We start from the raw sequence: 25,707 nt of genomic DNA on the forward strand, positions 1-25,707 counted from the left end.
ACACAGGCAAATATGTGAAAGAGCTGTGTCCTCCCTTTGACATATGGTGTGAGGAAGAGTCCCAAGAATAAGTCTTTCATGCAGTCTTCAAGGGCAAATTGGAAGTGGTATTGGAAGGAAGAGACATTTGATACTCACATCTGCAGAGGAGAAAGAATGATGTATTTCAGAGCATTTTTGCCCTTACTCTAACCTCCTGATGGTGCCTTGTAGAGGAATTATGCATGGAGAATGATGGAAACTGCATCCCACGCCAGCATAACTGAGGATGAATGAAGGTAGTTTGAATCCAATAAGCTTTCAGCAGTGTGTCCAGGTGGATGTGGACCAAGCACAGATTTCCATATGAAAGAGTTATGTTTTCCTCTCAAGACATGGTTTTGTTTTTTTAATTTTAATTTAATTTTAAAATTTTTCACTAGAAAAGTTGTATGTTTACAGAAACATCATGCACTAAGTGCAAAGTTCCCCTATATCCCCATCTCACACACACAGAGTGTTAGTTTTAGTAAACTTGGTTTACCTGAGGCTGATTCCTGGGAGACAGTAAGTTTTTTTAGACTTGGAAAATCAACTTCATTTACAAATGTTCTCCTATAAGCAAAGATGTCATTCCATTCCTTCAAAATACTATAACTGATTATTTCCACAAAAAATTACATAATTTTAATCTTTTTGTACAAAACTGTGTTAAGGGATGAGCAAATAAACTCATAAGATGATCTTAGACATAAAAACAGTATCAAACATACAAAAAGTTATCCAGAATAAATGTTCAATTGTCAGAGAGAGTGAAGAATTAAACTCACACTCATACACCTTAACTTTCCACCAGGAAATGAAAACATGATAATTTTTTGGAGATAAATCCTTCACAATAAACATAGCCTTCTATGCAGTGTGGTTGGATCGTGATTGTTTAGGATTGCTGTTGTAGGCTTACATTTATGTTGATTTAAAAAAACGTCATCATTGCAAAACTTTTCTACACAGATTTTCTACCAATGAAAATATGGTCTGTTATCATTAAGGCAAGTCAATAAAATAGCAAACACAAGAAAGAACTTAAAAGCACAATCATCGAAACAATTACTCTAAGAAGCTCAATACAGAAAGCTTCAAAGAATTGAAATTTGGACACGTCAAGTCAAGAGCAGAAATAAGAGAGCTCTGAGACAAAAGGCAATAATCCAGTGGCTGAGAAAATTCACTAAACAACACAACTTCCCAAGAAAAGGGGGGTGTCCGCTCACAGCCACCATCCTGGTGGACAGGAAACACTCCTGCCCATCGCCAGCCCCATAGCCCAGAGCTGCCCCAGACAACCCAGTGTGACGGAAGTGCTTCAAATAACAGGCACACACCACAAAACTGGGCGTGGACATTAGCCTTCCCTGCAACCTCAGCTGAATGTCCCAGAGCTGGGAAGGGGGAGCAGTGTGAATTAACAGAGCCCCATTCAGCCATCATTTGAGCAGACTGGGAGCCTCCCAACACAGCCCAGCAGCCCAGAACTGCCCTGGAGGGACGGCACTCACCTGTGACATAGCACAGTCATCCCTCAACAGAGGACCCGGGGTGCACAGCCTGGAAGAGGGGCCCACTTGCAAGTCTCAGGAGCCATACGCCAATACCAAAGACTTGTGGGTCAGTGGCAGAGACAAACTGTGGCAGGACTGAACTGAAGGATTAGACTATTGCAGTAGCTTTAAAACTCTAGGATCATCAGGGAGATTTGATTGTTAGGGCCACCCCCCCTCCCCGACTGCCCAGAAACACGCCCCACATACAGGGCAGGCAACACCAACTACACACGCAAGCTTGGGACACCAATTGGGCCCCACAAGACTCACTCCCCCACTCACCAAAAAGGCTAAGCAGGGGAGATCTGGCTTGTGGAGAACAGGTGGCTCGTGGACGCCACCTGCTGGTTAGTTAGAGAAAGTGTACTCCACGAAGCTGTAGATCTGATAAATTAGAGATAAGGACTTCAACTGGTCTACAAACCCTAAAAGAACCCTATCAAGGACAGCAAATGCCACGAGGCCAAAAACAACAGAAAATTATAAAGCATATGAAAAAACCAGACGATATGGATAACCCAAGCCCAAGCACCCAAATCAAAAGACCAGAAGAGACACACCTAGAGCAGCTACTCAAAGAACTAAAGATGAACAATGAGACCCTAGTACGGGATATGAAGGAAATCAAGAAGACCCTAGAAGAGCATAAAGAAGACATTGCAAGACTAAATAAAAAAATGGATGATCTTATGGAAAAGCACAATCATCATGTGACTGATATGCAAAATTAGAATTCTCCCTGAAATCAGGAGCACTGTTCCTCAATATTACTATAAATTTGACTTTTCCATAGCTGAGAAAATATATAGTCAAAAAATCTAACCAAAAAGTTTAAAATGACCTTTATATCATTTTATATATAATAATTAGTTTTTAAAATACTTTATCTAGGGAGATACTCACTCTCACATCATAGTTAAGTCATAAGGAATGATAAAAATTTGGGAAAACAGCAGCAACAAACTCATCCCTAAGAAGTAAAAGAAAGAAAAATCTCTATGAACATAGATATGACAGTCTAGCACCTTTTTCACAAACTTTTCCACAGCATGGACTATTATTAACAGCCAGAAATCAAGTGAGTTTCAATTCTGAATAGTTACTGCCTCTGTTTTATTGATCTGATCTTTTTTTAATGAAACTACAAGTGAAACATTTAAAAAATCAGATAAATAGGAACTCTTATTTTATTGTCAGCTTAACATATTTGTCAAATGCTAGGTTGGCCAGCTAAGATATCTATATTCTGATGATGACTGAAGCAATAACTTCTGTTGCATCTTTTCTTCCAAGTCTCCATTTCCCCCATGGATCTTCATACAAGTTATAAAGTAATACAATAGCAATTGAGTTTCCTATTATCAATGGTACTCTCATAACAGTTCTTACAGATCAAATAAGGTTCATTAGGAGAGGTTTGTTTCCTGGCTCTTCTCCAAATCTGCCAATTCCCTGGTCTGTTCTTGAGGAAGTGCTCCTTGTGCAGTACAGTGATGGCACTGATGCAGAGCAGGGCTGCCTGCAGCAGCAAGTACAGAGTAAAGGCCATGACTCCTGGAGCCACCCTGGGACCAACAGCTCACACCCCTGCTGCTGCACAGGATTTTGTGGTGCAATGGCCTCCCTGGGAGTGAGTTTTTGTTCTCTGCATGGTAAAAAAAACCATCAAGCTTCTCAGCTACAAAGATGAGGAGCAAACTCTGGGTCTGAAAAAATCTTAGAAATGTAAGTGATGCCTATTCCTGTTTGACAGAGGAGGGAAAGGAAGCCTAGGAGGGGATAAGTGACTTGCCCAGATCACATAAACTGAATGCATAGGTCTGAGCTCATGAGCCAGTGTTCTGGAATGCTGGGCTCTATGCCTCTCCTACCTGCCACTTATTTTCTCCCAGACTCCCACAGTTTCCAGACTCATCCCTGGCCTGGCCCACTTCCAGGTTTATCTATTCATCTGACTTCCTTGCCTCTGGGCCAGGCTTTTTCATAATCATTGCCTACTTGCCATCATTGGAGCCAGAAGCTCAGTCAACTACTTTGGGCTCCTGCCCTGTCAATTTTCCTGCTGGAATACTTGCTTGCATTGGCCCTCATCAAGGGCCAGCATCCATTACCTCACTAAGCCTTGGAACCCAAAACCAGATGTAACATCAGGCTCTCAGGAGCCACTTCTTTGTCCTCTGAATCTTGCTACTCATACCTTAAAGTCTTCTTCTTCTGTATTTCATGACTTCAGAAATACCTGGCTCCTCCCCCAAGTGATGAACAGAAGCTTCTGTAATGTTTATTATATTCCTTAAAATTTATTATATCCCTTAAAACTTTGTTATTATATTCCTATAAACTTTGTTTATAGGAGAACATTTAGTTCCTTAAACCAAATCTATCAAGGGACCTGAGGCTCTGGAGTATTCACCCTTGGCCCCTTTCCTGTAGATCCTGCCTGCTGTTACCTTATGGAGTCCCAGGATGCTATGCACGTTGCTCTCTTGGTGCTTGAAATGTTTCCCCCGGGTTCTGGGAGCTGGTTCTTCTTGACTTTGAATCTAGGACTGAAAACAGTACTGAAACTCTGGAAACCTGATACTTTGCTAACAAATTTTTTATAAAAACTTTTTTCTTCTGAAATACAAAAAGAATCTCTAATATCCTCAGGCTTTAGAAATGTCCATCTCTCCCTGGATCATAAATACAAATTTTAAGATATTGGTTGATTTGTAAATACCAAAACCTTCTCTTCCCTCCCCTCCATCCCTAGAGCCATGGAAACTACTCAAATGCTTCTGCAGAACTAGGAAGTTCAACCAGGTTGCCCCTGGATGCCAAGTTCAGGCACTGGAAGCTTCTCTTCCTAACAATACTGATCAACATGGGGGTTCTCTGCGTATGTGCATAACAACCAGTCTTTGACACTGCAGTTTCAAAAGGAGAGAGACTTTTATTGCAAAGTGCAAAACAAGGAGAACAGAAGGCCTATGATCCTTAAATCTGTCTCCCCTAACTGCTATTTCTCAATATGCTCCTCCCCAAAGTGGTGTGGAGTTTTATAGTATTCAAGGACAGGAAGGTTTAGGATAGGGAGAACAGTAGTCAAGATGACAAAGTTAGAAATAGTCTAATTATTTAGCATATACAAATCAATCACAAGCCAAGAAACAGGACAATGTAAAGAAATGGTTTCTTAACATGATGTTGGGCATGATTTTTAGTATTATAATGAGGTATAAGTCCCCTATATGTTAGGTGTAAGCTACTGTGCATGTCAGGCAGGACAATTTTGGTGAGAACTAGCTGTATCTAGTAAGATAGCTTAGGAATTAGTGTGGTTTAGTTCTGGGCTTACAAGTTCTTTCATTAATAAACAGTAAAGTGCTGTATACAAGATCACAAGACTTCAAAGTTGCAAAACAAGATAAAAGGGTACAAGTGGGGCCAGTCACAAGTTATCATGAGGCTTTACAGCTATAAGGTAAAGATGATATCATTATACAATAAAGCATCATCATCAAAGATCAAAGCTTCTGGCCTTGAGTATCAGTTAAGTTTCAGGTTTTACTTTTGGCTACTTTAAAATATACTAGCAAGTAAAAAGACATCTATATAATGATTCAGTAATTATAATAATTTGTTAACTCTTTAACTTTTGGTTACGTTAGCATCACTGAATATTAACCAGTTCTCTTAAGGGCTGATGCAAACTATTTCTCTTCCCTTGGGGAGAGTTCTAAAGTATATTATCAGAATCCTGAATTTGAAAACAGGGAAGCCAGCCTAGTGGCTTCCTTACAGATCAAGGATTCTTTACAAGGGGTCTATCCATTGTCCAAAGATAAGATTCAAACACTGAATTTCTGAAAATTATGTGTGTACATTTTTTTTTCTGGGGAGAATGTTCATCACTTTCATCAGATTTTCAAAGGGGCACAGAGTCCAAAATAAATTAATAACTGTTTATTAATCAGAAAAATGATCAAACATTTGCCCCCAGTATTTAAACTTTTAAACAAATACCATAGATTTAATGGACTTGGAGAAAGAGTGGTTACCAGGGCACTCAGTCTCAGGCACGATTCATGGAATGCAACCAAAGAATTCCAGAACTTCCTTAGGTACTGTAGAAAGATTGTCCCTCAAACATGTAGGAACAAGAGAGACTGACCTGGAGCTGAGGATTTTTCCATAGAGTCCCCTGTGGTTCTGCCATTGCCCTTTATGAGGGATTGATGTTGAAATACTGCGGGACACTGATTACGTGCTTCGACTTGGCGGGCCTGGGCCAGGGGATCGGCCACCCCTGGGGAGGGTAGTGGGTACGGGTGAACAGCGCCCTTCACAGCCCCCCGGGCCTGGGAAAGTGAGGCCGGAGGCAGGCCCCATTTCCTCACCCAAAATACCACTGTTAGGGGAGACTTGCCGGAGGGAACCGCCTTTTCCCCACCCCCTTATCTTGCCCGGACACTCCCCGTTGCCAGAGCAACTCCCCCACCGCCAGTGCGCATGCACAGTCACCGGAACTACTCCCGCCCCTTGTCTATCAACCTCCGCGCCCTCTCTGAACCAATCCAAGCCTTTGACCTCTACAGCTACCCCGCCCCCTAAGCGCCCAATATAAGCTGGTGTTCTCCCCTAATAAAGCTCTCTTGGTTTCATCCTCCCTCAAAGAACCGTGTCCCGCCTGCTCCTTCTCGCCGCCCTCCTTGCACGCCTCCGCCGGGGACTAGGGCCCAGTCCCCCGCCTCGCCCTCGCCTCCGGGAAAGAGCCCCCGCCGCCGGTACCCTCTGAGCAATGCCGAGAGCCGAGGGTTCAGCAACCGGCCGCCCCCCCCACCTCAGACAAATCAACTGCGACCGCAACTGGCGCCCAACGTGGGGCACCTGCACTTGGAAGTCCTCTCCATGCAGCGGTCCAGTGACGCCACTCGCTCACCCGGACGCCTCTCCAGCTTCCCTTCTCCTCGCCTGCAAGGTAAGGGCCGCCTCTCCTTCGCCGCTCCCGGAGCCGCCTCTCCCTCGCCGCTCCGCGTTAGGGGCCGCCTCTCCCTCGCCGCTCCGCGTTAGGGGCCGCCTCTCCCTCGCCGCTCCGTGTTAGGGGCCGCCTCTCCCTCGCCGCTCCGGAGCCGCTCCTCCCTTCCCCCATTATCCCGGCTGCCTCTCCTTCTTTTCTTCTATGACCCCCATTCTTCCTAACGCTCTCCCTCTTCCCCTCCATTACTTTGCTGTCCTCCTTTCTGTCTTTCTCTCTTTGTTTGGCGCTCTGTGCCTCTTTGCAACTGCCCCCCCAGACTGCTTCAAAATGGCGAACTTCCTCCTTCTTCTACTGAGGGGAGGAAGTGCTCTAGTGATGACGTCAGCCCTAAGCCGGGCTGGAAACCGCATGCGCTTTACCCCGCCCTTTCACAGGGCGGAGCTAGTCCGCCATCTTATGCCTTAAGCCCCGCCCTTTCGCAGGGCGGAGCTAGTCCGCCATCTTATGCCTTAAGCCCCGCCCTTTCATAGGGCGGAGCTAGTCCGCCATCTTGTGCCTTGGACCCCGCCCTTTCCCAGGGCGGGGATAATCCGCCATCTTGTGTCTTAGCCACGCCTACCGCGCCGCCCTCTTGCGACGCTTGGGGCCTCCCACTTCCACCTTCCCCTTCGACAAGCTCCCCTTTGGAGCCGCTGCCGGCAGCTGCCGCCGCCCCTCCCACCCTGCCGACTAACAACCCCTGGCTGCCTTCTACACCTCAAGACAACCCTTAGAACAGCGCTGCCCCTACCCCCACTCCCGTGCCAGGCCCTCTACTTTGGGTGCACCCTGCTAAAAGCCGGCTTAGGAAAATTTGCCCCGCAGTGCGGCTCTGGATCAGCCTAGCTTCAGATCTAGTCACCCTGGCTGTTCATGTATTTGGAGAGCTGCCGGAAAAAATTGTTTAGCCCCTGGACGCAGGCCAAACCCGCCTACTTATCCGTGATAACCCGGGCATGCAAATCCTCTTGGAAGGATTTCAGGGGGAATTCAGCTGCCATTATCCTAGCCATCGACTGTTACAGGGGCTCGCCAAGCTTCCCTTCCGCAGCCCTTTCCATCCTTTCCCCTCCTCTGCACCCATCCCGGGTGCCACTACCGTCTTCACTGACACCTCCAAAACCCGTTTCGCCTTCCTCTCTTATTCCCAGGACCACCCGGAACCCCGCCTATTCAGTTATGTCAACCTTCATTCAGTCCAAGTGGGGAAAATTCTGGCAGTGTCATACGCGCTAAACACCCACTGTAACCACCCAGTAAACATTTTCACTGACAGCCTCTACACGTGTCAGGTCTGCTGAGTCCTCGCGTTTTCCACCTTTTTCCCGGGAAACTCGGCCATTGATAAAGCCCTTTCTGAGCATCCTGGAGCATCGACAGGATCCTTGATTCATTAGCCACATTCGTAGTCACTCAGGCCTTCCGGGGCCCCTGGCTAATAGCAATAGTATAGTAGACCAAGCGATCTCAGCTCAAAATACCCAAGCTATGCTAACCCACATGGCAGCCCCTCCGGAGAACGCTGTTAACCAGGCCAAGTTATTGCATTCCAGGTTTCACTTTTCGGCTACGTCGTTACATCATCTATGTGGCCTCCCCCTAGATACCTGTAAACATCTTGTCCGCAATTGTGCAACTTGTGCGCCCTTTGCGCCGCTTGGCCCCTTACAACCTCAGGGAGTCAACCCACGAGGCCTAAAACCCAATTCTAGATGGCAAATGGACGTAACTCACGTTCCGTCCTTTGGACGCCTCAAGTATGTACATGTAATAATTGACACCTTCTCAACTATGTGTTATGCAGTCCCCCTTGCCGGGGAAACGGCCAAACACTGTATCAAGGCCCTAAGACAAGCGATTCTCTTCATGGGAGTCCCCTGGGACCTAAAAACAGACAATGGGCCTGCCTATCGCAGTGCCTCCTTTGCAGCCTTTCTTTAGTTATATAACATTACCCATCATTTCGGCATCCCCTATAATCCTCAGGGGCAAGCCATTGTAAAAGCAGTCCATCGCCGCTTAAAAACACAAATTGAAAAAGAAAGGGCAATGCTCCCCCAGGCAACTCCAGGGGACCTTATCATAGCAGCCCTTATTCACCTTAATCTACTCACATTCAATAAGGAAGGGCTTTCGCCCCTACATAAACATTGGGGGCCCTCGTATAGGCCCACCCAGGCCCCGATGGTTTACTGGAAGGACCCAGAGAATAATGCCTGGAAGGGTCCCTCCCCACTCCTCGCCCAGGGGTGCGGGTTTGCTTGTGTTTTCCCAGATGATGCAGCACAACCAATCTGGATCCCAGGAAGGGCAATCCGGCCCGCCACCAGCAACCACGCGTCTAACGAGACAAGAACGCCGTGGTCTCCGCAACCTGGTGCACCAGATGACAACAGTACATCTGGGCCTGGACCCCAGTCCGAGTGAACCCCCTTTTTCCACAGCCCTCCAGCCGCACCTCAGCTCCAACCAGCCGCACCTCAGCTGCAAACAACGCATCGCCAACCCCACCACCCCAACCTTTCCTACCCCCCTCTCGTTACTCCTCTCCGCTCCTCGGCCTTATCCAAGTGGCCTTCACCTCAGTGAATTCCTCCAACCCCAATCTTACCTCCTCTTGTTGGCTTTGCCTCTCCACTTCCTCCCCCCTGTATAAGCCAATTGCCTCCAACCTCTCCTTTTCAGAAAACACAGAGGACAGCCCCTCGGAATGCAATTGGAATACCTCTGCCGTCCCCCTAACCTTTCTTTCAGTCTCCTTTACAGGAAAGTGCATCCGCCCTCGCTCAAGTAACTCTCCCAACCTCACAGCTTGTGCCAACTACTCATCTCCCAGCAGCTCTGCCAAGTTTCTTATTCCCCACAACTCCTCCCAATGGCTGTGCTCCTCTACAGGACTTACCCCCTGCCTTAATGTGCAAACCCTCAATACCACTAATGAAACTTGCCTCCTAATTGTCCTTATCCCTAGGGTCTTATACCACAGCGAGGAAGACTTCTTCCTCCGCCTGGAAAGAACTGCAGATCCCGCCCTTCTGCAAAAGCGAGAGCCCATCACCGCCCTCACAATTGCCTCCCTCTTAGGTCTTGCAGGCGCTGGCACCGGAATCGCTGCATTAGCCAGTCAAGGCTCCGCCCTAACTCACCTCCGAGCGGCGGTTGACGAGGACATTCGTCACCTACAGAACGCTATTTCCCATCTTAAAAATTCTGTTAACTCCCTCTCTGAGGTAGTGCTCCAAAACCGCCGAGGTCTCAACCTTCTCCTCCTCAAAGAAGGAGGCCTCTGCGCCGCCCTAGAAGAAGAGTGCTGTGTATATGCCAATTCCACAGGTCTCGCTGAGGACAGCCTAAACAAGGCCCGAGAGGGACTAGAACAACGTAGAAGAAACCGTGAAGCCACCAGCTATTGGTCCCACATCTTTACCCCCCTCCTCCCTTACCTCCTCCCTCTCCTCGGCCCCCTATTAATGATCATTCTAGCTCTCACTTTAGGACCCTGCATTATCCGCAGAATCGTCCAACTTGTAAGAAAACAAACAGATGCTATTTTTTCCTCGTTCGTGCAAATCCAGTACCAGCGACTCGCCACCTCTGACGCTCCCTACTCCAAGATGACAACCAACCCTCCGCAACCTCACCGCCACCGGTCAACCCGCCGACCGCGAGGCCCTTCTCAATCGCCTGAACCTCGTACCAACCTCGAGCTCCAGTTAAACCTTCCACCTTCGCCCATCCCGCTAGCAGCAAGGCCCTTGTCGAGCGCCCGGGCGCCACACCAACGCTGAGCTCCAGCCTTGCTGAGCCACCGTCAACCCTTTTTCCCCTCCCCAACCTTCCCCTTCCCTCATCCTTTAGCGGACCTCTCCGGTAAGCTTCTTCCTTTAATTAGAAAAAAAGGGGGAAATGCGGGACACTGATTACGTGCTTCGACTTGGCGGGCCTGGGCCAGGGGATCGGCCACCCCTGGGGAGGGTAGTGGGTACGGGTGAACAGCGCCCTTCACAGCCCCCCGGGCCTGGGAAAGTGAGGCCGGAGGCAGGCCCCATTTCCTCACCCAAAATACCACTGTTAGGGGAGACTTGCCGGAGGGAACCGCCTTTTCCCCACCCCCTTATCTTGCCCGGACACTCCCCGTTGCCAGAGCAACTCCCCCACCGCCAGTGCGCATGCACAGTCACCGGAACTACTCCCGCCCCTTGTCTATCAACCTCCGCGCCCTCTCTGAACCAATCCAAGCCTTTGACCTCTACAGCTACCCCGCCCCCTAAGCGCCCAATATAAGCTGGTGTTCTCCCCTAATAAAGCTCTCTTGGTTTCATCCTCCCTCAAAGAACCGTGTCCCGCCTGCTCCTTCTCGCCGCCCTCCTTGCACGCCTCCGCCGGGGACTAGGGCCCAGTCCCCCGCCTCGCCCTCGCCTCCGGGAAAGAGCCCCCGCCGCCGGTACCCTCTGAGCAATGCCGAGAGCCGAGGGTTCAGCAACCGGCCGCCCCCCCCACCTCAGACAAATCAACTGCGACCGCAAAATACCATGGCCTGCTGAAGGGGGTTAGCTTCAGCCCTTGAGGCCAGGGCTGCTCTTGTGATTCAAATTTCTACAATACCCAAGCCTTGCATTACAGCCCTGGAGTAAAAATGGTGAACTTCAGTCTTCCTTCCCTATTCTTGAATGTTCCCCACAGCCAGAGGCTCTGCCTACTGTATACTGTAAGACATCTTCAGGGCCCAAGAGGCCCCAGAATTGGCCAAGGGACTACTGCTACTGGGTGGTAACATTCTTGGAGCAGAGTTTGGTGAAGGGAGAGCCTCTCACAGATTTGTGGAAGGAGTGAGTGATTCTCCCTCAAGGACAGCCCATGGACAGTGCAGTAGGTTGTTCACAAGAAAAGGGCCACACACTCTTAAGGGATTTTTGTTCCTCTGATGAAAGAAAGAACCAAGTAAATACAATCTTGTGGATGTGTATGTGAGTTGTTTCCTTTGATCTGTAGCATTTAATTTTTTTATTGAGATTGTTCAGATACCATACAACTATCCAAAGATCCAAAGTGTATGATCAATTGCCCAGGGCATCACCATACAGCTGTGCATCCATCAACACAATGATTTTTTTTCAATTTTTAGAACATTTTCACTACTCCAGAAAAGAAACAAAGATAAAAAAAGGAAATCCACATCCTCCCATACCCCTAACCACACCCCCCTCCATTACTGATTCATAGTTTTGGTATAGTACATTTGTTACTGTTGATGAAAGAATGTTAAAATACTACTAACTGTAGTATATAGTTTGAAATAGGTATATATTTTTCCCTATGTGTCTCTCTATTATTAACCTCTAGTTATAGTGACATATATTTGTTCTAGTTCATGAGAGAGATTCCTAATATTTGTATAGTTAATCATGGACATTGTCCACTACAAGATTCACTGTTTCATTCATTCCCATCTTTTAACCTCCGACTTTCCTTCTGATGACATGTGTGACTCTGAGCTTACCCTTTCCACCACCTTCACACAACTTTTAGTACTGTTAGTTATTCTCACTATATGCTACCATCACCCTTGTCCATTTCCAAATATTTAAGTTCACCCTAGTTGAACATTCTGCTCATATAAGCAACTGCTCCTCATTCTTTAGCCTCATTCTATATCCTGCTAGCTTATATTTCATGTCTATGAGTTTACATATAATAATTAGTTCATATCAGTGAGACCCTGCAATATTTGCCTTTATGTGTCTGTCTTATTTCACTCAATATAGTGCCCTCAAGATTTCTTCATCAACCCATTTCTTTTAAGATGGTTTTGTTCAAACACTATGCATTCTGTCCTAAGTAAATAATCATTGGTTCCCCATAGAGTCATATATTTATGTATTGAGCACCATCACCACTCTCTGTATAGGGACATTTCTTCCACAAAGATAGAGGAAGAATCAAAGAAGGCAGAGAGGCAAAAGAAAAAGGCAAGAGAAAGAGAAAAACAAACAAAAAAAACTTGATAGCTAGAAGGTGATTAAAGGAAAGACAGCATTAACCTAAAGTAGAATAAAGAGTCAGACAACGTCACCAATGCCAGGGGTCCCATACCCTTCCCCTATTCCCCACCCCCCCATGTGCATTTAGCTTTGATATATTGCTTTTGTTACATTAAAGGAAGCATAATAGAATGTTTCTGTTAATTCTAGCCTCTAGTTGCATTGATTGTATTTTCCCCCCAATCCCACCCTATTTTTAATGTTTTGCAATGTTGACATTCATTTGTTCTACCTCATGTAAAAACATATTTGTACCTTTTATTACAATTGTTGAGCACTCTAGGTTTCCCTGAGTTACACAGTCCCAGTCCTTATCATTCATCTTTTGTTCTGGTGTCCCACATGATCCCAGCCTTCCTCTTTCAACCATATTCACAGTCATCTTTGTTCAGTGTACTTACATTGCTGTGCTACTATCTCCCAAAACTGTTTTCCAAACCTCTCACTCCTGTCTTTTCCTTTCTGTTTGCAGTGCTTCCTTTAGTGTTTCCTGTAAAGCAGATTTCTTGTTCAAAAACTTGGTCATTGTATGTCAGATAATATTTTAAGCTTTCCCTCATATCTGAAGGATAGTTTTGCTGGATATAGGATTCTTGGTTGGTGGTTTTTCTCTTTCAGTATCTTAAATATATCAAAGCACTTCCTTCTTACTTCCATGGTTTCTATTGAGAAATCCACACATAGTCTTATCAAGCTTCCTTTGTATGTGATAGATCACTTTTCTCTTGCTGCCTTCAGGATTCTCTCTTTATCTTTGATGTTTGATAATCTGATTATTAAGGTTCTTGGCATAGGCCTATTCAGATCTATTCTGTTTGGAGTATGCTGTGCTTCTTGGATCTGTAATTTTATGTCTTTCATAAAAGATGGGAAATTTTCATTGATTTTTTCCTCTATTATTGCTTCTGCCCCTTTTCCCTTCTCTTCTCCTTCTGGGACAACAATGACACATAAATTCTTGCTTTTCATTTTGTCTTTAAGTTCCCAGAGATGTTGCTCATATTTTTTTGTTCTTTTCTCTATCTGTTCTTTTGCATGTAGGCTGTCAGGTGCCTCATTCGCCAGTTCCTGAGTGTTTTCTTCTGCCTCTTGAGGTCTGCTGTGTATGTTTCCAGTGTGTCTTTCATCTGTTGTGTTGTGCCTTTCATTTCCATAGATTCTGCCAGTTGGTTTTTTGAAGTTTCAATTTCTACCTTATGTATGTCCTGTGTCTTCTTTATACAGTTCATGTCTTTTGCCATATCTTCCCTAAACTTTTTTAATTGACTTATTATTAGTTGTTTCAATTCCTGCATCACAGTTGAAGTGCAAATTTGTTCCCCTGACTGGGCCATAACCTCATTTTTCTTGGTGTAGTTTTCTGTTGTCTAGGCATGGTTTCCTTGGTTACCCCAATCAGGCCTCTCCAGACCAGAATGGGCTAAGGTCCCAGAGGGAAGAAATAGTAAGTATCTGGTTTCCCTGAGGGTGTGTCTTAGAAAATTAGTACACCCTCTGATGCCTCTGGTCACTGTGCTTTTCTGCTCAGCAGGTGGAGCCTGTTAGCCTATAATTCTTGACTGGTGTAAGGAGGTGTGTCTCTTTTTCTCCAAGTTCTGAATGAAAGGCAGTTAGTGGAGCTGAGCCACACCCCTTTCCTCTTAGAGAAGATAGACCCCCTAGGGGGAGGTCATTAGCATTTCAGTGGTCTCTCTCTGCCTGTGCTATACCCTTGTCTGGGTCACAGAACTGGGAACTAAAAATGGCTGAGGCTTTCTCCACTGAATTGAAAAAGGAACAGAGCTAGTCTGAGGTGACCCTCCAGCTCTCCAAGGTCAGTTGTCACCCAAAGCCTCTGTCTACTTGTTGCGGATTCATACCTCATAGTGAGCAGTTCACATTCACTAATTAAAACCCCAGTTGGGAACCTAAGATGGTGGCTAGGTGAGACAGGGCAAAAAAACACCTCCATGAAAAATACTAGATAAAAACCAGAAAGTGATCCAGAACACCAGTTTCAGCAATGCACCAGCTGGACAAGGTCTGCTAAAACCACAGGGACCATTCACTTGGTAAAACCAGGAGTCTGCATTCTGAAATGAGTGAGTAAGCTGGCTGAAAGTCCCGTGGCCACACTGCAGTGTGCGGAAACTGGGGGTTGGTGTTTGGAGATGGACGAGTTCTTCTAAAAAACAAACAAACAAACAAAAAACCCAGTTATGATGGTATGAACCATGCAGTGAAGCATGGCAGGAGCAGGCTGTGCCAACCTCTCAGTGTCTGACATGGAAGAGAGACCACTGCTGATTCCCTCAGGGCCAGGGGGCAGAGGGGAGAGCCAAAAGGAGAGTGAAACCACACTGCTTGCAGCTGGCTCCCCAGCAGGCTGGAGACACTCCTTCCTGGGGCCATACCTACAGCCCAGAGCCATGCCAGGAAACCCAGTGTGATGGGGAGTATACCCCATGGCACCACACACACACCACAATATCAGCCATGGACAGTGGCCTTGGATGCATACACAGCTGGTTGTCCTGGAGCTGGGAAGGTAGAGCTGTGCAAAAGGGGGGGGGGGTTGAGAGACTCAATTCAGCCATCTTTGCATCAGGCTGGGAGCACCCCTGTATGGCCTGGTGGTCTGGGGCTTCCCTAGAGGGATGGCATGCACTTGTGACATAGCACAGCTTTCCCCCAGCAGAGGTCCTGGAAGATCACAGCTGAGAAGGGGGGGCCCACTCAGAAAACCCAGGGACACTACATCAATACCAGGGGATTGTGGGACAGTGGCAGAGAAAATCTGGGGCAAAACTGAAAAGAAGGTTTAGACTCTTGCAACAGCCTGGAATCTCCAGGAACACCTGGGAAGTTTGATTATTAAAGCTGCCCTGCCTCCATAACCACCCAGACACATGCACCACAAGTTGTATTTTTTACAACTTGAAAGAACCCTATCAAGCAAAGCAAATGCCAAGAGGCCAAAAACAACAGAAAATCTTAAAGCATATGATAAACCAGATGATATGGAGAACCCAATCCCAAACACTGAAATCAAAATATCAGAAGAGACACAGTACTTGGTGCAATTAATCAAAGAACAAGAGCATGGCACAGGATATCAAGGACAGGAAGAAGAACATGGCACAGGATATAAAGGACATAAAGAAGACCTTAGAAGAGTGTAAAGAAGAAATTGCAACAGTAAATAAAAAAATAGATGATCTTATGGAAATAAAAGAAACTGTTGGCCAAATTAAAAAGACTCTGGATACTCATAACACAAGATCAGAGGAAGATGAACGACTCAGTGTCCTAGAAGTCCACAGAACAGAAAATGAAAGAACAAAAGAAAGAATGGGAAAAAAATTGAAAAAATCATAGTGGATCTCAGGGATATGATACATAAAATAAAACATCCAAACTTAAGACTCATTGGTGTCCCAAAAGGGAAAGAGAAGGGTAAAGGTCTAGAAAGAGTATTCAAAGAAATTGTCAGGGAAAACTTCCCAAACCTTCTACACAATATAAATACACAAAGCATAAATGCCCAGTGAACTCCAAACAGAATATATCCAAATAAACCCACTCCAAGACATATTCTGATCAGACTCTCAAATACTGAAGAGAAGGAGCAAGTTCTGTAAGCAGCAAGAGAAAAGCAATTCACCACATACAAAGGAAACAACATAAGACTAAGTTGTGACTACTCAGTGACCACCATGGAGGTGAGAAGGCAGCAGGATGACATATTTAAAATTCTGAGAGAGAAAAATTTCCAACCAAGAATACTTTATCCAGCAAAACTCTCCTTCAAATTTGAGGGGGAGATTAAATTTTTCACAGACAAACAAATGCTGAGAGATTTTGCCAATAAAAGACCTGTCCTACTTCAGATACTAAAGGGAGCCCTACCAACAGAGAAACAAAGAAAGGAGAAAGAGATATAGGGAATTTTAACAGACATATATAGAACCTTACATCCCAAATCACCAGGACACACATTTTTCACTAGTGATCATGGATCTTTCTCCAGAATAGACCATATGCTGGGACATAAAACAAGCCTCAATAAATTAAAAAAAAAAAATTAGATATATTCAAAGCATATTCTCTGACCACAATGGAATACAAACAGAAGTCAATAATTTTTTATTTGTAACTCCACTATTTACTTCCTACATGATGAAAAATACACAAACTCTAATGACAAATCAGTGGTTTTGGACTCAATGTAAAATATGTAATATTTGACAAGAACTGTATAAAGGTGGGGGAATGGAGAAGTATAGGAACATAGCTTACATGTCCTATTGAAGTTAAGTTGGTATCAAAGAAAAACAAGATTGTTATGGATTTAAGAGATTAAAAGTAAGCCCCACAGTAAACACAAAGAAATTATCAGAGAATATGACCATAGAGATGAAAAGTAGAGTATGGGTTATGAGAAGTGGGGGAAGGGGCAATGGGGAGTTAGGAAATGAGTGTAGGGTTGCTGTTTGAGGTGAAGGGAAATTTCTAGTAATGGAAGGTGGGAAAGTGATATCATTACAACATTATAAATGTGATTAATCCCACTAATGAAATGCTAGGGAGGGGGTGGAATGGGAAGATTTAGGCTGTATATATGTTTCCATAATTGAAAAAAAAAAAAGACAGTCTAAACAGATGACAATTGAATGCCAAGGATGATCCTGGATGGGATCTGAGGATGGAGGACAGGAGGCTCAAAGGGACACAGTTGAGATATAAGAAAAAAAAAAGGAAATATAGAGTGTAAGCTTTATATCAATGTTAAATTTCTTGAACTTCTTAGCTGCACTTAATGGGATTGCATAAAAGAATGTTCTTGTACATGGGAATTGTATATTTGAATTATAGTGTTTGTTCAAGGATGTGTGCAGCTTGCTCTCATATGTTCAGAAGACAGAGCAATAGATGATGGATGAAAGGGAAGGGAGGGAGGGAGGGAAAGAAAGAAATGGTGGTGTGACAGCATGTTACAGTTGATGGATCGGTGTATCAGGGGAGGGGGTCAGGGTATGCTGGAGTTCTGTGTATGGGATTTGTATTGTTTTTGCAACTGTTCCTATAACTTTGAATTTATTTCAAAATAAAATTAAAAAACAAAACAAAACAAAAACCCCAGTGGAGCTCAACTGAGCTATATTCGCTTTCTGGGAGAAAGCTTCTCTCTGACACCATGAGGCTTTGTAGCTCGGGCTGTGAGGGAGGGGTCTCCCAATTTGGATCTGCAGTTTTTACTTACAGATTTTATGCTGTGATCTTGGGCATTCCTCTCATTTCAGGTGGTGTATGATGAGTGGATGGTCACATTTGTCCACCTGAAGTTATTCCAAATTATTTACTAGTTGTTTCTGGTTTTTTTCAGTTGTTCCAGGGGGACAACTTAGCTTCCCCTCCTCTCTATGCTGCCATCTTCTGTATCATTTAATTTTTAAAGAATTCTAGATGTATTTCATTGGGATGTAATTCATGTACCATGAAATTCACAAACTTGTGCAGCCATCAGCACTATCAAATTCCAGAAATGTTCACCACCCTAAAAAGAAACTCTTTACTCATGAGCAGCCTTATTCCCAATTCCCCCCATCCTCCAACCCATGGCAACTACTAATCTACTTTCTGTCTCTATGGATTTGCCTATTCTGGATATTTCATATACATGGAATCACACATTAACTGACTGTTTCTGGCTTCTTTGAGTTAGCATGCTGATATCCATATCATAGCATGTATCAGAAGTTCATTCCTTTTTATTGCAGAATAACATTCCATCGTACAGGTATGCCAGTTAATGGATATTTGGGTTGTTTCCTGTTTTTGGCTATTATGAAGTTTTGCATTCATACAGCATTTTATTTTTTGGAGCATTTCATGTGCAAGATTTGTGAGAATACGTTTTTAACTTTCTTGAGTATATACTTATGAGTAGAATTGTTGAATCATTCATTTAATTTTTTATGGTTTGACACTTGCATCATTTAATCCACAATACACTGTAATCCTGAGTTCCAAGACACTGAGTATTTATTTCATTGAATACAACAAGGGCTGTTCCTTAATCTTTGGAGCCTCTCTGCATGTTTGCATGTCCCCTCATCAGGGCTTAATATTGTATGTACAGAGGTGGGCCATGGATCTAGTGGATGTCTGCCAGACTTTCCAGATGGTTCAGCTCAGGTAGATAACTCTTTGGAAAAACATCTCAAACATGATGTTCCACAACCACCATTTACAAAGTACAGACCTTGGTACTCTTCCATGCATCTTAGTTTTCCTTTTCTATCTATCCTTCTTTGTGTTTATAGATACTTTATTTAGCAGTCAAGAAATGTTAGAATAACATTTCTTTCCTGACTGTTCTTCACTCTGTGCATCCAAGCTTTTTCCTTTTTTTGTTTTTTACCATATTCATTTTTTTAAAAAAATTGAAACATAATTCACATAAAATTCAACTTTTTATGTGCTTAGTCTGTAGTATATACACTATGTTGTACAATTATCACCTCTTCCTGTTTCCACACATTCATTTTCTTTAAAAAAAATTTATTGTGGTAAAATATATATAACATAACATTTTAACCATTTTTAAGTTCACAATTCAGTGATTTAAAGTACTTGGGCAATGTTGTCTGTTTCTCACTACTATCAACTTCCAGAACAACTTCATCATCCCAAACAGAAATTCTGTATCCATTAAGCAAGAACTCCCATACACTCTCCCATTATTCCCTGGTCACCTTCATATATTTTTTGTTTCTGTATATTGGTGTATTCTAAATTATATAATTGGAATCATATATTTGTCCTTAGTGTCTGGCTTATTTCATTTAGCATGCTTTAAAAGTTCATCCATGTTGTAGCATGTATCAGAACTTCATTCCCTTTTATGACTGAATTATATTCCACGTATGTGGAATTATTCCACATTTTGTTTAGCCATTCATCTTTTACTGGACACTTGGATTGTTGGGTTGAATACCCACCATTTAGCTGTTGTGAATAATGCTGCTATGAACAGTGGTGTACAATTACCTGTTCAAGACTTTGCTTTCAATTCTTTGGGGTAAATACCTAGAAGGAGAATTTGTGGGTTATATGGTAGTTCTATGTTCAGCTTCTTGAGGAAACTTTGAACTCTTTTCCACAGTGATTGTACCATCTTATATTCCCACAAAGAATGTACAAGTGTTGCTATTTTTCTACAACATTGCCAAAATTTTTTTTAATAATAGGCATTCTAGTGGGTATGAAGTGTATTTCTTTGTGATATTGATTTGCATTTCCCTAATGGCCAATGATAAAATTCTTTTCATGTGCTTATCATCTCTGTGTATTCACTTTGGTGAAATATCAAGTCAACTCCATTGACAATTTTTAAAATTGGACTGTGTTTTTCTTGTTTAGTTGTAATAGTTTTTAAGATATTCTGGCTATTAAACCCTGTGCCAGTTTGTATATTTATGTCCCCCAGAAAAAGCCATATTCTTTAATGCATTCTTGTGGGGGCAGACATATTACTGTGGATTGGGCTGAAACCTATTGGTTCAGTATCCATGGAGACATGACTCACCCAACTGTAGGTGATAACTCTGATTGGATAATTTCCATGGAGGTGTGGCCCCACCCATTCAGCATGGACCTTGCTTAGATTACTGGAACACTATACAAGCTCAGACAGAAAGAGCTCAGAGCTAGCTATATCTGAGACAGTTTGAAGATGGACGTTGGAAGCTGATGCAGATGTCTTAGAGAACACCATTTTGAAATACAACCTGGGAGCAAGCAGATGCCAGCCACGTGCCTTCCCAGCTAACAAATATTTTCCAGATGCCCATGGCCTTTCTCCAGTGAAGGCATGTTTTTTTGATGGACACTTTATGGCCTTAAGACTTTAACTGTGTAACTAGATAAACCCCCTTTATGAAAGCCAATCCATTTCTGGCGTTTTGCATTCCAGCAGCATTAGCAAACCAGAAAAAAACCCTTATCAGATATATGATTTGCAACTATTTTCTCCCATTCCATAGGTTGTTTTTTTACTTTTTTGATAATGTCCTTTGCACAAAAGGTTTTAATTTTGTTGAAATACAATTTATCTCTAGTTTATTTTTTTGTTGATGCTTTTGGTATCATATCTAAGAGTACAAGGCATTAAAGATTTCCTGATAAATTTGGGTCATTAATCCTTTTTTACTTAATTTTATATATGGAAAGAGATAGGGGTCCAAATTCATTCTTTTGCATGTGGATTCACAGTTCCCCCAGTCCATTTGCTAAAAAGAATATTCTTTCCCAATTGGATGGACTTGTTGCCCTTGTCAAAAATCAAATGGTTATAGACATATGAGTTTATTTCTGGACCCTCAATTCTATTTCATGGGGCTATATGCCTATTCCATATGCCAGTACCACACTCTGTTTACTGCAGCTTTTTAGCAACTTTTGAAATCGAGAAGAGTAAGACCCCCAACTCTGTTCTTTTTCAAGATTGTTTTGGCTATACAGGACTCCCTACAATTCCACATGAATTTCAGGATTGACTTTTAGATTTCTGCACAAAAGTCTGCTGGAATTTTGATAGGGTTTGCATTAAATGTGTAGATTGCTATGAGTAGTATTGAGATCGTAACAATATTACATCTTCCAGTTAATGAAAGTGGGGTGTCTTTCCATCTATTTAGGTCTTTTTTAATTTCCTTCAGCAATATTTTGTAGTTTTCAGTGTACAAGTGTTTCACATCCCTAGTTAGATTTATTTCTATGTATTTTATTCTTTTAGATGCTATTATAAATGAAATTCTTTCTTGATTTCCTCTTTGGCATGTTCATAGCTAGTGAATTCAAAGACTGATTTTTCTGTGATGTTCTTGTACCCTGATACATTGCTAAATTCATTTATTGGCTCTATTAACTCCTCTTGTGGATTATTTGTAATTTTCTATATGTAACATAGTGTAATCATGAATATTGTTTTACTTCTTTCTTACTAATTTGGATGCCTTTTATTTCTTTTTCTTACCAAATTGTTCTGACTAGAATTTCTAGCACAATGTTGAATAACCATGCTGAAAACAGGCATTTTTGCCTTGTTCCTGATCTTAGTGGGAAAACTTTCATCTTTCACTATTGTATAAATACAATGTTCACTCTGAGTTTATCATAAGTGCCCTTTATTATGTGGAGAAAGTTACTTTCTACTCCTAATTTATTGCATGCCTTCTATATCAGTCTCTCACCTGCTATATTTTATCAACTCTAAGAGGCAAAGTTTTTCATATTTTAACATGTCAAATCAGGGTTCATGCTATATTCAGTCAGTGGTATTAAATTTATTTGTCAGCCTTTTTCTTAATGACATATAAAACAATGTTGTGTCTTCTAATTGATATTATCTTGTATTTTTTGAAATACAGTACCTAGCAAGGATGGTGTTAAGAAATCTTTACCAGTGGAAAGCTGAACCTGATCTGGTAGCCATCCTCAACTTCCCAGATGTGGTGTGCTAGCCCAGTAAAGAAAAACCTCTTCTCTTTTCTGAGACAGTAATAAAAATGATTTTAGCTGTAAGTCTTTCCAGAGTTCCTCTAAGACCCTGACAAAATTACCTCAGAGTGCACCTTTATGAGCTCTGTTGAGTCCAGACCATAGAAGGGGGAGAACAAAAAGCATCTGGCTCTTGGTTCTCTAGAATTGTCTCTGTGACTGCTGCCTCTCACCCATGGCACTCACTCTGCATCCTTTCTTCATGCTCCTCTCTGCCTGGAGCCTTCTCCCACCTTCCTTGGTTCTGGCAAACTCTCCTTGTCCTCAGGATGGTGAGTCTCATGCCAGCCCCACCCCAAATGTCCCTCCCTGAGGAGGCATATAGGGCCCTTTTTTCTGCTCCTATTGTCATCTTCACTTGCTGCCTTTTAATTATCTCCTTTTCTGTCCTCCCAGTCACAACTTTCCAGAATGTATCACTTGTGTTTTTGTTCAGATCTAGCAGGGTGTTTTGTAAATCCCAGCCATCTGAGACACAACTGCTGGCTCATACAAGGCCCATTCCTCCATCTTGTCTTTCTTGGTGCAGATTCCTATCTTTCTACTCCCAGCCAATGGTTTGGCCCTTTTGGGTTCTGACTCTTAGCCCAAGGTCCCAATGTGGTGCTGATAATGTGGTTCCAATATCAGGAGAGTGGATATCCCCAGGACCCCTTTCACTGGGTGAAGGAAATATATTCCCCAAAGTTAAAGTAAGCAATTATACCTTGGTAGATTTACAGGGAAGAACTTGCCCTCTGCCCACTGAGCTTACCTCTTTTCCTGTGCCGCAGCAGAGGGAGAATGGGAGTGGTAGCATGGAGCCTGAATTCACAGGGGTGAGCCTGTGGATCCTGCTCTATGTAGCCTTTATTCAAGGGAAATATGTGATCAGAGCTACTGTGGTTGACTGCCTATCTGAGAGAGAATGGCTTTGAGACACCTCTCTTGCTTTAACTGTTAGGATTTCAGTGGTTGTTTGACTGAGAGCCTCTGGGATTCATCTTGGTGAATGGGTTGATTGTTAAGAGAAAATGACTTACCAGGAATAGTGTAAAAACATAGATTTACAAAATTTAAAGTCATCAGTTCTGAGTCAGGATAAACCAGGCCTTGGAAATGGAACCATCATTAGTTTAACTGTCTTGGCTAACACTCCTTGCCGATAGGGAGGCAGATGTTCCTCAGGCTGAGGAGCCCTCTCCTTGAGGCTAGATTATGATGAGTTCAGGGAATAAACTCTGTGTTCTAGGTTCTGCAAATCCAGGAGGGCCCAGAGGGATGCCTCCCACACAGTGTCACCACACCACCTGGCAATTGTTAGGTCTGCTGTATCCTCTGAGCATTACTCCAGGTGAGCCCATGGTGGCCTGCACTGGACTCAACTGGACAGAACATCTCAAAGAATTTCAGACCACCCAGCAGGTCACTCATTTGCCTTGTGTCCCAAGAGTGGTAGACTTGGGCTGAGTCCATTAGAACTGATCCTTTGAGTCTCCTTCCATCCATACATGAGCTGCCTGGGTCTTCCAGGACCAAGTGGGAGAAAAGAGAAGGTTTAAGGAACATCCAACTGACCTTCTTTCCCAAAGGAATTCTCTGCATATACAGGTTTTGGAAATCTCCCAAATAAACATTGAGTTTAGGGCATGGTTTTTCAACCCTGTCTGAAAATTGGAATTACCTGAGGAGCATTTAAAAAGTACTGGTGCCTAGTCCCCACCCTCAAGACTTATTTAATTGTTCTGGTGTTCTGGGGGATTGTTTTGGGCATGGAACACCAGACAGGATATTTAAAACATGTCCAAGGTATTCTATCACGCAGTCAGAGGTGAGAACCACTGGTTTTAGAGCCTAGAAGTGTCTTCTGTTTCCTTCTGGTTTTCTTGTGGACAGTAAGACATTTTTTCCTGATAAGTGTGGTTTTACATCTCTGTCTCCTCAATGGTCCCAGGGCTTTGGTCCCATACCCCACAGCATGGTTGTGAGTGGGCCTGTAGTTTGGGGCCACCACTAGGAGGATTTCCTTCTTTTCTGGATGTGGCTGCTCTATAATCATGAAGTCCACAAAAGCCAGTTGGAAGTAGTCTGCTGCTAACCATGGATACCCAGGCCATTCTCCCATCTGAATGCATGGAACCTCTAATGAAATTGTTTCCATGGATATGTGGACCCTGTCCACTCAGGACAGGTCTTGATTGGTTCACTGGATTATTTAAGAGAACTCAAGAGCCGACACTAACATGTTGCTGATGCTTAGAGATGTGGATAGAAGGATGTCTGGAGATGCTAGATGAAGCCCAGAGTTTACCCTGGAGGAGCTAAGAGAGGTCCATACCTCCATAGTACACTAGTACTACTACAAACCCACAGTAATCAAAAGAGTGTGATGAATGATTAATTAGAAACAAAAACAACAGCAAAATACAAAATAAAACAAACAGTGTGGTACCTACATAAGGATGTATGTGTAGACCAATGGAATAGAATTGAAAGTCCACAAATAGATCCACACATGGCCAGTTAATTTTCAACAAAGGTGGCAGGTTCATTCAGTGGTGAAAGAATAGTCTCCAACAAATGATGCTATGAAACCTTGATATTCACATGCCAAAGAATGAAGTTGGACTGCTACATCACACCATATACAAAAATTATCTTTAAAATGAATTAATGACTTAAATATAATGGCTAAAACCATAAAACTCTTGGAAGATAACATAGAAGAAAATCTCTAGAATTTTGGATTTGGCATTGTATTATATAGGATATCAAAAGCACGAACAACAAATGAAACAATATAGGTAAATTTTAGTTTATTGAAATTAAACATTTTTGTGCTTCAAAGGGGGATGTGAAATGAAATGAAATAAAGCTTCAGTGACTGAGAGATTTCAAATGGAGTCAAGAGGTCACTCTGGTGGACATTCTTACACATTATATAGATAACATCTTTTAGGTTGTCATGTATTGGAATAGCTAGAAGTAAATACCTGAAACTATCAAACTCTAACCCAATAGCCTTGACTCTTGAAGGTGATTGTATAGCAATATAGATTCCAGAGGGTGACAGTGTGATTGTGACAACCTTATGGATTGCACTTTATCCAGTGTATGGATGGATGAGTAGATAAATCGGGACAAAAACTAAATGAAAAAGAGGGTGGGATGGGGGGATAGTATGGGTGTTCTTTCTTATTTTTATTTTTTATTCTTATTCTGATTCTTTCTGGTATAATGAAAATGTTCAAAAATAGATTGGGGTGATGAATGCACAACTATATGATGTTATCGTGAACAGTTGATTGTACACCATGGATGACTGTATGGTATGTGAATATATCTCAATAAATCTGAATTAAAAAAAACACACACACACACACAAAACCACTAAGAGTCAATAAGAATGGATTTCCAGTCTTCAACTGCTGTCTTCCAAAGGTAATAAAGTCTCTGGAAAATACTTGTTTTTATTAAAAAAAATTTTCATGCTTCAAAGGGTATTATGTAGAACCTGGAAAGACTACCTAGTGAATGGGAGAAAATAGTTGCAAATCCA

The 25,707-nt window shown here is 43.0% G+C and overlaps 1 protein-coding gene and 1 pseudogene across 1 annotated transcript in view; one reads left to right on the forward strand and one right to left on the reverse strand.

The window, feature by feature from the left end:
* Positions 1 to 25,707, forward strand: part of LOC119535511 (28S ribosomal protein S24, mitochondrial-like) — a gene marked incomplete at its 3' end in the record, with an annotated part of 81,417 nt that overhangs the window by 50,259 nt on the left and 5,451 nt on the right. The window lies entirely within an intron of this gene.
* LOC119534805 lies at positions 2,823 to 3,132 on the reverse strand (annotated as a pseudogene).

The sequence above is a fragment of the Choloepus didactylus genome, chromosome 5 (genome assembly GCF_015220235.1).
Source record: "Choloepus didactylus isolate mChoDid1 chromosome 5, mChoDid1.pri, whole genome shotgun sequence".
Classification (NCBI taxonomy): domain Eukaryota; kingdom Metazoa; phylum Chordata; class Mammalia; order Pilosa; family Megalonychidae; genus Choloepus; species Choloepus didactylus.